Consider the following 16175-nt stretch of genomic DNA (forward strand, 5'->3'; position numbering starts at 1 on the left):
TAAAATAGAATAAAATATGGCACTAAACTAGGGTGGCCAGATAAAATACAGGACACCCAATTAAATTTGAATTTCAGATAATAAATAATTTTTTAGTAGAAGCATGTCCCGATTTGCTAAATTTGGCAACCCTACACTAAACCTTACCTACCCACCAAGGGCTGTTCCCAGTCCTCCTCATTTCCACCTAAAAAGAAAGGAGAAATACAACAAGACCTAGAAAACAAAGTGTGAGTTGCCCCAGCCAGTGAGAGGCCAATTCTCAAAAGATAAAGAGAAGAACTGTATCCTCTCCATCCAGTGATCTCTCTTGAGCTAATTTACAGATGGGGGACTAGACCAATAACGTAGGATCTTCTGTGCCATCACTCAGACTGGGGTAGTTCACTGGAGCCACAGCTAACTCTTCAGAAGAAGATCTTTCGGAGGCCCAAGGCTATTTATTGCACTAGTGCTTGCAATACCAAAGATCAGAAACAACCCAAATGTCCATTAGAGAAATGGTTAATTGTGAAACTTCTAGAAAATGGGATGTTTTCCAGCTATGAGAAAAAAAAATGCAGATGCTCCTGAGATAAAGGTATAGAAGGAACTGCAAATGAAAAAAACAAGAGAGTAAGAGAGTATATGCTAACGAAGTATGACAAAGGCAGGGCCAGAAGAATATGTTTTTATTTGCTGGTATGCCTAAAGAAACTCTGGAAAGATAAGCAAGGAACTAATAAGAATGGTTTCTTGTGGGGATGGGTGTGGGATTGGGTGGATGGTCTACAAGAAGAGCAGAAAAGTTTTTACTCTGTATCTACCTATGTATTTATGTATGTATGTATATATGTATGTATATGCACGGATGTATGTATAGATACATTTATCTGTACAGAAAAGAGTTAACATGGTAGCCAGTTGCCATGGCTCAAGCCTGTAATTCCAGCACTTTGAGAGGCCAAGGGTGGATCACCTGAGGTCAGGAGTTCGAGACCAGCCTGGACAACATGGTGAAACCCCGTCTCTACTAAAAATACAAAAAATTAACCAGGCATGGTGGGGGGCGCCTGTAATCCCAGCTACTCGGGAGGCTGAGGTAGGAGAATCGCTTGAACCCAGGAGGCGGAGGTTGCAATGAGCCGAGATTGCGCCATTGCACTCCAGCCTGGGCAACAACAGCGAAACTCGATCTCAAAAACAAAAAACCAACAAACATGGCAGGCCTGAGACTGCTCTCCTTAGAAAGGCCTGCTTGTAAGGTTGGCCTTTGGCTCATGTCTGGGAACTTGGATTTCAGGGTGGTTCCCACCATTCCCAGAACTAAGAAGAGTGGCTCACTGCTCTTACACTGTTTGTACAAATAATATGGTTTTTGCTGCACACCTGCTTTCCTATTGGGAGGCTGGAATTTTGGTATGTGCTGGGCAGAGTGTGCCTACATGACCAGCCCCCAGTAAACACCCTGGGCACTGAATCTCTAACGAGCCTCCCTGGTAGACAGCAGTTGGCATGTGTTTTCTCAATTTGTTGCGGAAGGAATCAAGTACATCCATGTGACTAAAGTGGGAGGGGATGCTTGGAAGGTTGGGCCTGGTTTCTTCTGGGCATCACCTCATGCACCATTGCCCTTTGCTGCTTTTGGTTCGTATCTTTTCACTGCAATAAATCATAGCTGTGACCATACTTTATTGAGTCCTGCGACTCCTAGTGGATCATCAAGCCTGGAGTGGCGGAGTCTTGGGGACCTCCGACACAGTACACAGTCTCTGTCTCGCTCTCTCTCTCTCTGTCCCACACACCCAATATCTTTCTATTCAGCTCTATGTAAGAATTCTGTACCACACAAATATGTATTAAAATGAAATAAAAAATAAAAAAGGCCTTTGCTTTATATTTGCCTAACCAAAAGCTCCATTCAATCTGCTTTTCTTTCCTTCTTTGTTTCCTTCCTTCTTTTCTTCTTTCTTTTCTCCTGTCCTTCATTCTTTCCTTTCCTTCCTTTCTGCCTGCCTGCCTTGTCTCCCTCCCTCCCCACCGTTTCTTTCCTTCTTTCTTTCCTTCACTCTCTCCCTTTCTTCCTTTGTTCTCTGTCTCTATTTTTCCGTTTACTACATAGAAGTTCTTACCATATGACTATGTATTTTCCAGCAAAATTGAAGAAAAAGTTAAAAAGCTATTGCCCTATATTTGCCAACTAAAAGCCCCATTCAAAATGTCTCAAGGGGAGAGAGAGAAGAAAAGCAAAAGAAACAAAGAATACAACTAACTTCACTGCCTCACTCTCTATTAAGGAGACAGAAAATTCTCATAGCTTTTAAACAACAGTGTCAGGTTTGGTGTGTTTTTCTGTTGTTCAGCTTTAACACAGCAGTGTTTCAAAATCTTAAGGGTTTGTCCTAGAAGAAAATGTTCCTGTTTGAACATATAAAACAATCCAGCATATAACTAGAAATACAGGTCTGCCAATCATGGTAACACTTTTGTGACAAAACTTAAAGTTATCTTTGGCGGTGATATACATTTTTAAGACGTTATTACATATGCAAAGATTGTAGAGAAATTACAGAGACACAATCAAACTCACTATGTAAACACTGAGTAGTTCTTGAATCAGAAAGAAAATAAAGCTATAAAAGATATTTTGGGGACAAATTGAAAAAATGTGAATACAGAATCTATGTGAGATATTACAAATTATTAGTTTTTAAATTTTACTTTAAGTTCTGGGATACATGTGCAGAATGTGCAGGTTTGTTACATGGGTATACATGTGCCATCGTGGTTTGCCGCACCTATCAACCCGACATCTAGGTTTTAAGCCCCACATGTATTAGGTATTTGTCCTAATGTTGTCTCTCCCCTTGCTCCCCACCCCCTGATAGGCCCGAGTGTGTGATGTTCCCCTCCCTGTGTCCATGTGTTCTTATTGTTCAACTCGCACTTATGAGTGAGAACATGCGGTGCTTGGTTTTCTGTTCCTGTGTTAGTTTGCTGAGAATGATGGTTTCCGGCTTCATCCATGTCCCTACAAAGGACATGAACTCATTCTTTTTTAAGGCTGCATAGTATTCCATGGTGTATATGTGCCACATTTTCTTTATCCGGTCTATTATTGATGGGCTTTTGGATTGGTTCCAAGTCTTTGCGTTTGTGAATAGTGCTGCAATAAACATACGTGTGCATGTGTCTTTATAGTAGAATGATTTATAATCCTTTGGGTATACACCAGTAATGGGATGGCTGGGTCAAATGGTATTTCTGGTTCTAGATCCTTGAGGAATTGCCACGCTGTCTTCCTCAATGGTTGAACTAGCTTACACGCCCGCCAATAGTGTAAAAGTATTCCTATTTGTCCACATCCTTTCCAGCATCTATTGTTTCCTGACTTTTTAATGATTGCCATTCTAAATGGCGTGAGATGGTATCTCATCGTGGTTTTGATTTGCAATTCTCTAATGACCAGTGATGATGAGCTTTTTTTTCATGTTTCTTTGTTGCATAAATGTCTTCTTTTGAGAAGTGTCTGTTCATATCCTTCACTCACTTTCTGATGGGTTTGCTTGTTTTTTTCTTGTAAGTTTCTTTGAGTTCATTGTAGATTCTGGATATTAGCCGTTTGTCAGATGAGTAGATTGCAAAAATTTTCTCCCATTCTGTAGGTTGCCTGTTCACTCTGATGATAGTTTCTTTTGTTGTGCAGAAGCTCTTTAGTTTAATTAGATCCCATTTGTCAATTTTGGCTTTTGTTGCCATTGCTTTTGGTGTTTTAGTCATGAAGTCTTTGCCCACGCCTATGTCCAGAATGGTATTGCCTAAGTTTTCTTCTAGGGTTTTTATGGTTTTAGGTTTTATATTTAAGTCTTTAATCCATCTTTAGTTAATTTTTGAATAAGGTGTAAGGAAAGGGTCCAGTTTCAGTTTTCTGCATATGGGTAGCCAGTTTTCCCAGCACCATTTATTAAATAGGGAATCCTTTCCCCTTGCTTGTTTTTGTCAGGTTTGTCAAAGATCAGATGGTTGTAGATGTGTTGTGTTATCTCTGAGGGCTCTGTTCTGTTCCATTGGTCTATATCTCTGTTTTGGTACCAGTATCATGCTGTTTTGGTTACTGCAGCCTTGTAGTATTGTTTGAAGTCAGGTAGTGTGTAATGCCTCCAGCTTTGCTCTTTTTGCTTAGGATTGTCTTGGCTATACGGGCTAATTTTTTATTCCATATGAAATTTAAAGTAGCTTTTTCTAATTCTGAGAAGAAAGTCAATGGTATCTTGATGGGGATGGCATTGAATCTATAAATTACTTTTGACAGTATGTCCATTTTCACGACATTGGTTGTTCCTATCCATGAGCATGGAATGTTCTTCCATTTGTTTGTGTCCTCTCTTATTTCCTTGAGCAGTTGTTTGTAGTTCTCCTTGAAGAGGTCCTTCACGTCCCTTGTAAGTTGGATTCCTAGGTATTTTGTTCTCTTTGTAGCAATTGTGAACGGGAGTTCACTAGATTTGGCTCTCTGTTTGTCTGTTATTGGTGTATAGGAATGCTTGCGATTTTTGCACATTGATTTTGTATTCTGAGACTTTGCTGAAGTTGGTTATCAGCTTAAGGAGTTTTTGGGCTGAGATGATGGGGTTTTCTAAGTATACAATCATGTCGTCTGCAAACAGAGACAATTTGACTTCCTCTCTTCCTATTTGAATACGCTTTATTTCTTTCTCTTGCCTGATTACCCTGGCCGGAACTTCCAATACTATGTTGAATAGGAGTGGTGAGAGAGGGCATCCTTGTCTTGTGCCGGTTTTCAAAGGGAATGCTTCCAGCTTTTTCCCATTCCGTATGATATTGGCTATGGGTCTGCCATAAATAGCTCTTATTATTTTGAGATATGTTCCATCAATACCTAGTTTATTGAGAGTTTTTAGCATGAAGGGATGTTGAATTTTATTGAACGCCTTTTCTGCATCTATTGAGATAATCATGTGGTTTTTGTCATTGGTTTTGTTTATGTGATGGATTACGTTTATTGATTTGCATTTGTTGAACCAGCCTTGCATCCCAAGGATGAAGCTGACTTGATTATGGTGGATAAGCTTTTTGATGTGCTGCTGGATTCAGTTTGCCAGTATTTTACTGAGGATTTTTGCATTGATGTTCATCAGGGATATTGGCCTGAAATTTTCTTTTTTTGTTGTGTCACTGCCAGGTTTTGGTATCAGGACAATGGTGGCCTCATAAAATGAGTTAGGGAGGAGTCTCTCTTTTTCTATTGTTTGGAATAGTTTCAGAAGGAATGGTACCAGCTCCTCTTTGTACCTCTGGTAGAATTCGGCTGTGAATACATCTGGTCCTGTGCTTTTTTTGGTTGGTAGGCTATTAATTACTGCCTCAACTTCAGAACTTGTTATTGATCTATTCAGGGATTTGACTTCTTCCTGGTTTAGTCTTGGGAGAGTTTGTGTGTCCATTAATTTTTCCATTTCTTCTAGATTTTCCAGTTTATTTCTGTAGAGGTATGGATTGTAGTCTCTGATGGTAGTTTGTATTTCTGTGGGATCAGTGGTGATATCCCTTTTATCATTTTTTATTGTGTCTATTTGATTCTTCTCTCTTTTCTTCTTTATTAGTCTAGCTAGTGGTCTATCTATTTTGTTAATCTTTTCAAAAATCCAGCTCCTGGATTCATTGATTTTTTGAAGGGATTTTTGTGTCTCTATCTCCTTCAGTTCTGCTCTGATCTTATTTCTTGTCTTCTGCTAGCTTTTGAATTTGTTTGCTCTTGCTTCTCTAGCTAATTGTGATGTTAGGGTGTCGATATCAGATCTTTTTAACTTTCTGATATGGGAATTTAGTGCTATAAATTTCCCTCTTAATACTGCTTTAGCTGTGTCCCAGGGATTCTGGTACATTGTATCTTTGTTCTCCTTGGTTTCAAAGAACTTATTTATTTCTGCTTTACTTTCATTATTTACCCAGTAGTCATTCAGGAGCAGGTTGTTCAGTTTCCATGTAGTTGTGCGGTGTTTAGTGAGTTTCTTAATCCTGAGTTCTAATTTGATTGCACTGTGGTCTCAGAGACTGTTTGTTGTGATTTCCATTATTTTGCATTTGCTGAGGAGTGTTTTACGTCCAATTATGTGGTCATTTTTAGAATAACTGCGATGTGCTCCTGAGAAGAATGTATATTCTGTTGATTTGGGGTGGAGAGTTCTGTAGATGTCTATTAGGTTCGCTTGGTCCAGAGCTGAATTCAAGTCCTGGATATTCTTGTTAATTTTCTGTCTCATTGATCTGTCTAATATTGACAGTGGGGTGTTAAAGTCTCTCACTATTATTGTGTGGGAGTCTAAGTCTCTTTGTAGGTCTCTAAGAACTTGTTTTATGAATCTGTGTGCTCCTGTATTGGGTGCATATATATTTAGGACAGTTAGCTCTTCTTGTTTTATTGATCCCTTTACCATTATGTAATACCCTTCTTCGTCTATTTTCATCTTTGTTGGTTTAAAGTCTGTTTTATCAGAGACTAGGATTGCAACCCCCCCCCCTTTTTTTTTTCTTTCCATTTGCTTGGTAAATATTCCTCCATCACTTTCTTTTGAGCCTATGTGTGTTTTTGCACGTGAGATGGGTCTCCTGAATACAGGATACCAATAATGGGTCTTGACTCTATCCAATTTGCCTGTCCATGTCTTTTAATTGGGGCATTTAGCCCATTTACATTTAAGGTTAATATTATGTGTGAATCTGATCCTGTCATTATGATGATAGCTGGTTATTTTGCACATTAATTGATTCAGTTTCTTCATAGTGTCATTGGTCTTCATATTTTGGTGTGTTTTTGCAGTGGCTGCTACTGGTTTTTCTTTACCTATTTAGTGCTTCCTTCGGGAGCTCTTGTAAGGCAGGTCTGGTGGTGACAAAACACCTCAGCATTTGCTTTTCTGGAAAGGATTTTATTTCTTTTTTGCTTATGAAGCTTAATTTGGCTGGATATGAAATTCTGGGTTGGAAATTCTTTTCTTTATGAATGTTGAATATTAGCCCCCACTCTCTTCTGGCTTGTAGGGTTTCTGCAGAGAGATCCACTGTTAGTCTGATGGGCTTCCCTTTGTAGGTAACATGACCTTTCTCTCTGGCTGCCCTTAATATTTTTTCTTTCTTTTCAACCTTGGAGAATCTGATGATCATGTGTCTTGGGGTTGCTCTTCTCGAGGAGTATCTTAGTGATGTTCTCTGTTTTTCCTTAATTTGAATGTTGGCCTGTCTTGCTAGGTTGGGGAAGTTCTGCTGGATAATATCCTGAAGTGTGTTTTCCAACTTGTTTCCATTATCCCTGTCACTTTTAGCTACACCAATCAATCGTAGGTTTGGTCTTTTCACATAGTCCCATATTTCTTGGAGGCTTTGATCCTTCCTCTTCATTCTTTTTCTCTAATCTTGTCTTCACGCCCTATATTTGTAAGTTGATCTTCAATCTCTGATATCCTTTCTTCTGCTTGATTGATTCAGCTATTGATACTTGCGTATGCTTCACGACATTCTCGTGCTGTGTTTTTCAGCTCCATCGGGTCATTTATGTTCCTCTCTAAACTGGTTATTCTAGTTAGCAGTTCCTGTAACCTTTTATCAAGGTTCTTATCTTCCTTGCATTGGGTAGAACATGTTCCTTTAGCTCAGAGGAGTTTATTATTACCCACCTTCTGAAGCCTACTTCTGTCAATTTGTCAATCTCATTCTCCGTCCAGTTTTGTGTCCTTGCTGGAGAGGAGTTGTGATCATTTGGAAGAGAAAAGGCACTCTGCTTTTTGGAATTTTCAGCATTCTTGCACTTGTTTTTTCTCATCTTCATGGATTTATCTGCCTTTGATCTTTGATGCTGATCACCTTTGGATGGGGTTTTTGTGTGGAGGTCCTTTATGTTGATGTTGATGTTATTGCTTTCTGTTAGTTTTTCTAATAGGTCCCTCTTCTGCAGGTCTGCTGCAGTTTGCTGGAGGTCTACTCCAGACCCTGTTTGCCTGGGTATCACCAGTGGAGGCCTGCTCCTTCTCCTGGAAGCTTTGTCCCAGAGGGGCACTGGCCTGATGCCAGCTGGAGCTCTCCTGTATGAGGTGTCTGTTGACCTCTGTGGGGAGGTCTCTCCCAGTCAGGAGGCACAGGAGTCAGGGACCCACTTGAGGAGGCAGTCTGTCCCTTAGCAGAGCTCAAGTGCTGTGCTGGGGGAGAATCCTCCATGTCAGGATCGGCTGCTCTTTTCAGAGCTGGCAGGCAGGAAAGTTTAAGTCTGCTGAACTACACCCACAGCTGCCTTTTCCCCCAGGTGCCCTGTCCCAGGGAGATGGAAGTTTTATCTGTAATTCCCTGACTGGGGCTGCTGCCTTTCTTTCAGAGATGCCCTGCCCAGTGAGGAGGAATCTAGAGAAGCAGTCAGGCCACAGCCGCTTTGCCATGCTGTGGTGAATTCTGCCCAGTCTGAACCTCCCGGCCTCCTTAGCACTGTCAGGGGAAAACTGCCTACTAAAGCCTTAGTAATGGTGGATGCCCCTCCCCCCACCAAGCTCGATAGTCCCAGGTCCATTTCAGACTGCTGTGCCGGCAGTGAGAATTTCAAGCCAGTGGCTCTTTGCCTGCTGGGCTCTGTAGGAGTGGGACCCACTGAGCCCGACCACTTGGCTCCCTGGCTTCAGCCCCCTCCAGGAGAGTGAAAGATTCTGTCTTGCTGGGGTTCCAGGTGCCACTGGGGTACAAAAAATAACTCCTGCAGCTAGCTTGGTGTCTGCCCAAACAGCCACCCAGTTTTGTGCTTGAAACCCAGGGCCCTGGTGGTGTAGGCACACAAGGGAATCTCCTGATCCGCGATTGCAAAAACGATGGGAAAAACGCAGTAGCTGGGCTGGGTAGCACAGTCCCTCATGGCTTCCCTTGGCTGGCGGAGGGAGATCCCTTGGCTTCTTGTACTTTCCAGGTGAGGTGATGCCCCACCTTGCTTCTGCTCACCCTCTGTGGGCTGCACCCACTGCCTAACCAGTCCCAGTGAGATGAACTTGGTACCTCAGTTGGAAATGCAGAAATCACCTGCCTTCTCCGTTGGTCTCCCTGGGAGCTGGAGACCGGAGCTGTTCCTATTCAGCCACCTTGCCAGATTGGCCAATATTACAAATTATTAATTCTCTTAGGTGTCATCCTTATTTCAGGAGATACAGGATTAAGTGTTTAGGGTTAAAATGTCATGTTGTCTGCAACATTTTAATGATTAGGGAAATAAATACATTATATACACATACAAAAAAGTAAAACCAATGTGGCTCACTATCAACAATTGTTGAATTCAGACAGCTATATGGGCTGCATTGTGCAATTCTTTCAACTTTTCAGTATATCTGAAAATTTTTTAAGTAAAAAGTTGGGAAGAAAAAAGATTTTCTTTTAAAAACTAGTATATTAATATAAATGAATTCAAGTAGAATGATATAATCAGTTATTAGAAAATCAATTACCACTCAGCTATTGAATCCACCATACTGAGTTAAGAAGAACTTAGTATCTTTTGAATAAGAAAACATAGGCTTTATTGATGCTTGACTACTAGACAAGTTGCAACTCCTAGTAAATTCAACCAGCTAGTGACTATAATTAGATGACTGATCACGTCAATCAATTAATCTGCCTAATGATCTACCTCTGAAAATTGGCCTAATTAATTGTTCTTATTTTCATGATCACTTTCATTTTCATCATCATAAAGAGTGATCTCTTAAGTACCTAGAATGGATCCTGAGGACAACACATTCTTAACTCAAGGGGTCTGCAATATCATTGTGGGAACTAGGAGACACGAATGAAACATAAATAACCAGGCTGAGTGTGGTGGCTTGTGTCTATAATCCCAGCACTTTGGGAGGCTGAGGTGGGTGGATCACCTGGGGTCAGGAGTTTGAGAACAGCCTAGCCAACATAGTGAAACCCCATCTCTAGTAAAAATACAAAAATCAGCTAGGTGTGGTGGTGTGCACCTGTAGTCCCAGATACTCAGGAGGCTGAGGCACGAGAATTGCTTGAATCTGGGAGGTGGAGGTTGCAGCGAGCCAAGATGACACCACTACACTCCAGTCTGGGGACAGAGCGAGACTCCGGCCCCAAACAAACAAACAAACAACCATAGATAACCATGCAAGAAAGCATAATACATATGCTAAATTCATAATTTCATAATCTCTTGGGATCTTAGCATATAAAACCTGGGTGTGTCTTTATTGATCATACAGCCTCATCCCTCACTTTAAAGATAAATGGTTTATTTTTATGTAGTCAAATTTTTCAATGTTTTCTTTAAGACTCTGGGATTGTTGCTGTTGGTTCCTTTTCCTTGTTTGTTTGCTGTTATCGTCATACTTAGCACTACTTTTCTACTTCAAGATTAGAAAAAATATTGACCTATAGTTTCTTTCATATATATATATATTATTATACATATATATATTATTATACATATATATATTATCATACTTTAAGTTCTAGGGTACATGTGCACAACATGCAGGTTTGTTACATATGTATAGATGTGCCATGTTGGTGTGCTGCAACTCCAAAAGAGTCATGCCCATTTGAATTAATTTTGGAAATGTCTCTTTTTCCTTTTGTACTTGGTTCATAGCAACTGCCCTAGGGCACCAACCATCCAGGGAAACTTTGATGCGTCTTACACTTTGGTCCTGATGACAGGGAGGCATAAATGAGAAAAGCTCTTATTCTGCAGTTAATACAGAGCAAGCGGCTGAGTTTGAAGCAGCCATGGAGAACATTCTAGAACAGGGTTGTCTAGTCTTTTGGCTCCCTTGGGTCACATTGGAAGAAGAATTGTCTTGGGGCCACACATAAAATACACTAACAATCGCTGATGAGCTTAAAAAAAAACCTCATAATATTTAAAGAATGTTTACAAATTTGTGTTGGGCCGCATTCAAAGCTGTCCTGGACTGCATGTGGCCCACGGGTGGTGGGTTGGACAAGTTTCCTCTAGAATCAACAAAATTCTGCAACTCCGTGTGCTAACAGAAGAGCTTTACCAGTTGTGGTGACAGGCTAGACAGCCAGGTAGAGAATTCAACAGGAGCGGAAATAACTGTCCACGAACAGCGTAGGGCCTGACAATCTGAAAGAAGCAATATTCTACCTAGTTCGAAGATCTTAAGCTTACACAGAAAGGGCACTTACACTGATACAGAAACAAAACTATGCAGACTCCAATCAAACGATTAACTTAGGTGGGGTTTGCAGTCTTTTTGTAGAAGAAGAAAGGATTGGGTATTGTATATAATTCACCTCCAAAGACCTGGGCAGCATGATTGCACCCCTGTAAAGCTATGGGTTTACCAGTAGCAGCTAGGTGCATAGGTTTAGAGTAACCCATTCAGGTTCCTGAGAAGGACCTGATGAGCTCTTGGCTGAAATCACTGATTGTTCAAAACCTGCAGGATACTGAGAAGGCAAACCCCAAATTTCATGGGATAAAATGACAGTTTGTATGAGAAAAATCACCTTAGATGTCTACCTTTCCAAGTCTCAGCACCCAGTTAAAATCTCTAATTAAAAGTCATCTCAGTAACTGAGGTTGCCTTTCACTTCCCGAATGCCCACATAGCTTTCAACTCTGGGAAGCTTTAAAAATGAGAACAGAAATAACCAAGACACTTAAAAATATTGTATCGATGTTTCCTGGTTAAGGCATCTGCACAAACTTGGGGTTGTATATGCTTGAATAGTTAAGAGAAATATAGCCTATTAAGACAATAGCTTGTGACTCCCAGATAAAGTATATAATTGAGTGATTGATCTTTTCAAGTTGAAATCTAAATAATTTATGTGGACACTTAGAAATTTAATAAAACAAAACTAGTTTTGTTTCACCATACTTTTTTTCCTCTCTCAAAAAAATTTTTTTTATACTTTAACTTCTAGGGTACATGTGCACAACGTGCAGGTTTGTTACATATGTATACATGCGCCATGTTGGTGTGCTGTACCCATTAACTCGTCATTTAACATTAGGTATATCTCCTAATGCTATCCCTCTCCCCTCCCCCCACCCCACAACAGGCCCTGGTGTGTGATGTTCCCCTTCCTGTGTCCAAGTGTTCTCATTGTTCAATTCCCACCTATGAGTGAGAACATGTGGTGTATGGTTTTTTGGCCCTGCAATAGTTTGCTGAGAATGATGGTTTCCAGCTTCATCCATGTCCCCATAAAGGACATGAACTCATCCTTTTTTATGGCTGCACAGTGTTCCATGGTGTATATGTGCCACATTTTCTTAATCCAGTCTATCATTGATGGACATTTGGGTTGGTTCCATGTCTTTGCTATTGTGAATAGTGCCGCAATAAACGTACGTGTGCATGTGTCTTTATAGCAGCATGATTTATAATCCTTTGGGTATATACCCAGTAATGGGATGGCTGGGTCAAATGGTATTTCTAGTTCTAGATCCTTGAGGACTCACCACACTGTCTTCCACAATGGTTGAACTAGTTTACAGTCCCATCAACAGTGTAAAAGTGTTCCTATTTCTCTACATCCTCTCCAGCACCGGTTGTTTCCTGACTTTTTAATGATTGCCATTCTAACTGGTGTGAGATGGTATCTCACCGTGGTTTTGATTTGCATTTCTCTGATGGCCAGTGATGATGAGCATTTTTTTCATGTGTCTGTTGGCTGCATAAATGTCTTCTTTTGAGAAGTGTCTGTTCATATCCTTTGCCCACTTTCTGATGGGTTTGTTTGTTTTTTTCTTGTAAGTTTGAGTTCTTTGTAGATTCTGGATATTAGCCATTTGTCAGATGAGTAGATTGCAAAAATGTTCTCCCATTCTGTAGGTTGCCTGTTCACTCTGATGGTAGTTTCTTTTGCTGTGCAGAAGCTCTTTAGTTTAATTAGATCCCATTTGTCAATTTTGGCTTTTGTTGCCATTGCTTTTGGTGTTTTAGACATGAAGTCCTTGCCCATGCCTATGTCCTGAATGGTATTGCCTAGGTTTTCTTCTAGGGTTTTTATGGTTTTAGGTCTAACGTTTAAGTCTTTAATCCATCTTGAATTAATTTTTGTATAAGGTGTAAGGAAGGGATCCAGTTTCAGCTTTCTACATATGGCTAGCCAGCTTTCCCAGCACCATTTATTAAATAGGGAATGCTTTCCCCATTTCTTCTTTTTGTCAGGTTTGTCAAAGATCAGATGGTTGTAGATGTGTGGTATTATTTCTGAGGGCTCTGTTCTGTTCCATTGGTTTATATCTCTGTGTTGATACCAGTACCATGCTGTTTTGTTTACTGTAGCCTTGTAGTATTGTTTGAAGTCAGGTAGCGTGATGCCTCCAGCTTTGTTCTTTTGGCTTAGGATTGACTTGGTGATGCCAGCTCTTTTTTGGTTCCATATGAACTTTAAAGTAGCTTTTTTCCAATTCTGTGAAGAAAGTCATTGGTAGCTTGATGGGGATGGCACTGAATCTATAAATTACCTTGGGCACTATGGCCATTTTCAACGATATTGATTCTTCCTGTCCGTGAGCATGGAATGTTCTTCCATTTGTTTGTGTCCTCTTTTATTTCGTTGAGCAGTGGTTTGTAGTTCTCCTTGAAGAGGTCCTTCACATCCCTTGTAAGTTGGATTCCTAGGTATTTTATTCTCTTTGAAGCAATTGTCAATGGGAGTTCACTCATGATTTGGCTCTTTGTTTGTCTGTTATTGGCGTATAACAATGCTTGGGATTTTTGCACATTGATTTTGTATCCTGAGACTTTGCTGAAGTTGCTTATCAGCTTAAGGAGATTTTCGGCTGATATGATGGGGTTTTCTAGACATAAAATCATGTCATCTGCAAACAGGGACAATTTGACTTCCTCTTTTCCTAATTGAATACCCTTTATTTATTTCTGCTGCCTGATTGCCCTGGCCAGAACTTCCAACACTATGTTGAATAGGAGTGGTGAGAGAGGGCATCCTTGTCTTGTGCCAGTTTTCAAAGGGAATGCTTCCAGTTTTTGCCCATTCAGTATGATATTGGCTGTGGGTTTGTCATAGTAGCTCTTATTATTTTGAGATACGTCCCATCAATACCTAATTTATTGAGAGTTTTTAGCATGAAGGGCTGTTGAATTTTGTCAAAGGCCTTTTCTGCATCTATTGAGATAATCATGTGGTTTTTGTCTTTGGTTCTGTTTATATGTTGGATTACGTTTACTGATTTGCGTACGTTGAACCAGCCTTGCATCCCAGGGATGAAGCCCACTTGATCATGGTGGATAAGCTTTTTGATCATGGTGGATAAGCTGGATTCGGTTTGCCAGTATTTTATTGAGGATTTTTGCATCGACATTCATCAGGGATATTGGTCTAAAATTCTCTTTTTTTTGTTGTGTCTCTGCCAGGCTTTGGTATCAGGATGATTCTGGCCTCATAAAATGAGTTAGGGAGGATTCCCTCTTTTTCTATTGATTGGAATAGTATCAGAAGGAATGGTGCCAGCTCCTCCTTGTACCTCTGGTAGAATTCGGCTGTGAATCCGTCTCGTCCTGGACTTTTTTTGGTTGGTAAGCTATTATTGCCTCAATTTCAGAGCCTGTTATTGGTCTATTCAGAGATCCAACTTCTTCCTGGTTTAGTCTTGGGAGGGTCTATGTGTCGAGGAATTTATCCATTTCTTCTAGATTTTCCAGTTTATTTGCATAGAGGTGTTGATAGTATTCTCTGATGGTAGTTTGTATTTCTGTGGGATCGGTGGTGATATCCCCTTTATCATTTCTTATTGCGTCTATTTGATTCTTCTCTCTTTTCTTCTTTGTTAGTCTTGCTAGTAGTCTATCAATTTTGTTGATCTTTCCAAAAAACCAGCTCCTAGATTCACTGATTTTTTGAAGGGTTTTTTGTGTCTCTATCTCCTTCAGTTCTGCTCTGATCTTAGTTATTTCTTGCCTTCTGCTAGCTTTTGAATGTGTTTGCTCTTGCTTCTCTAGTTCATTTAATTGTGATGTTAGGGTGTCAATTTTAGATCTTTCCTGCTTTCTCTTGTGGGCATTTAGTGCTATAAATTTCCCTCTACACACTGCTTTAAATATGTCCCGGAGATTCTGGTATGTTGTGTCTTTGTTCTCGTTGGTTTCAAAGAACATCTTTATTTCTGCCTTCATTTCGTTATGTATCCAGTAGTCATTCAGGAGCAGGTTGTTCAGTTTCCATGTAGTTGATCAGTTTCGAGTGAGTTTCTTAATCCTGAGTTCTAGTTTGATTGCACTGTGGTCTGAGAGACAGTTTGTTATAATTTCTGTTCTTTTACATTTGCCGAGGAGTGCTTTACTTCCAACTATGTGGTCAATTTTGGAATAGGTGCTGTGTGGTGCTGAGAAGAATGTATATTCTGTTGATTTGGGGTGGAGAGTTCTGTAGATGTCTATCAGGTCCGCTTGGTGCAGAGCTGAGTTCAATTCCTGGGTATCCTTGTTAACTTTCTGTCCTGTTGATCTGTCTAATGTTGACAGTGGGGTGTTAAAGTCTCCCATTATTATTGTGTGGGAGTCTAAGTCTCTTTGTAGATCTCTAAGGACTTGCTTTATGAATCTGTGTGCTCCTGTATTGGGTGCATATATATTTAGGATAGTTAGCTCTTCTTGTTGAATTGATCCCTTTATCATTATGTAATGGCCTTCTTTGTCTCTTTTGATCTTTGTTGGTTTAAAGTCTGTTTTATCAGAGACTAGGATTGCAACCCCTGCCTTTTTTTGTTTTCCATTTTCTTGGTAGATCTTCCTCCATTCTTTTATTTTGAGCCTATGCGTGTCTCTGCATGTGAGATGGGTTTCCTGAATACAGCACACTGATGGGTCTTGACTCTTTATCCAATTTGCCAGTCTGTGTCTTTTAATTGGGGCATTTAGCCCATTTACATTTAAGGTTAATATTGTTATGTGTGAATTTGATCCTGTCATTATGATGTTAGCTGGTTATTTTGCTCGTTAGTTGATGCAGTTTCTTCCTGGCATCAATGGTCTTTACAATTTGGTATGTTTTTGCAGTGGCTTGTACCGGTTGTTCCTTTCCATGTTTAGTGCTTCCTTCAGGAGCTCTTGTAGGGCAGGCCTGGTGGTGACAAAATCTCTCAGCATTTGCTTGTCTGTAAAGGATTTTATTTCTTCTTCACTTATGAATCTTAG

Source organism: Pan paniscus, chromosome X (assembly GCF_029289425.2).
Source record: "Pan paniscus chromosome X, NHGRI_mPanPan1-v2.0_pri, whole genome shotgun sequence".
Taxonomy (NCBI): Eukaryota; Metazoa; Chordata; class Mammalia; order Primates; family Hominidae; genus Pan; species Pan paniscus.